Source organism: Myxine glutinosa, chromosome 9 (genome assembly GCF_964187855.1).
Source record: "Myxine glutinosa chromosome 9, kmMyxGlut1.1, whole genome shotgun sequence".
NCBI classification, from domain to species: domain Eukaryota; kingdom Metazoa; phylum Chordata; class Myxini; order Myxiniformes; family Myxinidae; genus Myxine; species Myxine glutinosa.
The window spans coordinates 87,438,476-87,439,773 of record NC_136269.1 but is presented as its reverse complement, the minus strand read 5'-3'; positions in this window follow the sequence as shown (position 1 = coordinate 87,439,773).

Here is a 1,298-nt window from a genome sequence, read left to right as displayed (position 1 = left end):
TGCACGCGTTGCACATAATGTGCAGCGAATTTCACCTCCCTGCGCCTTGTATTTATTGTTATTTTTAAAAATGCTTCTGTACACCACCCATGAGGGTCAGGTTTGCAAGCCAACATCTACATTTCCAAAAGAAGGGACATAATTACTCTTTTATGGAAAAAAAATTCGAGTTTGTTTTATCCTTAAAAATAAATCGCAGTGAACACACATTCGTGTTAAAACATTGGCCTTTAAAACCTCCCCTTATGAAGGGAGAAAAACATCTGTACAAACACTTCACAAAATGTATTATATTTACTGACATGGTATGTCATCCTTCACCTCATGAAAGGCAAATCCAACTGAAGGTAATCTTCGTTACTTTCACAAAGCTCGGAACAAGTGTGTGTCTACCCCCAGGAGAACTAGAAAAACAATATCTCTCCTCTCTCAAGAATGAACTCTCAAACCTTTCTCGCTCCTCCAAATCCTGGTGGTGTCTGGTCAAATCCGTTTTTGGCGTTTGTTCCCCCTACCTTCCCCTCCCTTACCTCAAACGGCTACACAGCTGACACCGCACGTGACAAAGCCGAATGCCTCAACTCTGTAAATGCCTCAAAATCTTGTGTCCCAAACCCATCTCTCTCTGTACCCACCTTTCCCAGTCGAACCCAGCTGCTCCTGAACTCTGTGTCCTTCTCTCCCGACAAGGTGGAGAAGTTTCTGTCAATCCTCAACTCTGATTCTGCAACTGGACCTGACGGCATCAGCCCACGGGTCCTAAAATCTTGCTCTGCCACTCTTTCACTCCGTCTCTCTGTTCTCTTCACCCTCTCTTTTGCTCAAGGTCATCTGCAATCTGCTTGGAAATCAGCAAACATCACTGCTTTACACAAAAAAAGTGCAAAAACAGATCCTTGCAACTACTGACCAATCAGCCTGCTCCGAATCATCAGCAAGGTCATGGAATCAATCATCGCTTCCGACATAAAATCCTTCTTCTTCTCCAATGACTTGATCTCAGATCAACTTGGATTCAGACCACGTCATTCTACTCTGGACATGCTGCTTCTGCTGTCTCAACAATGGATGGAGGTCCTCAACGCCAAACAGGAAATCGTTGCTGTCTCACTTGACATATCACGTGCCTTCGATACGGTCTGGCACCCCGCTCTGTTCACCAAACTCTCCTCCTATGGTATCCATGGAAATCTCCACTCATGGCTTGCGGACTTCCTCTCTGGTCGTAGTCAACGTGTGGCTCTAAATGGAATTCTCTCATCTCCCTTCCTGTTCAGGCTGGAGTTCCCCAAGGTAGT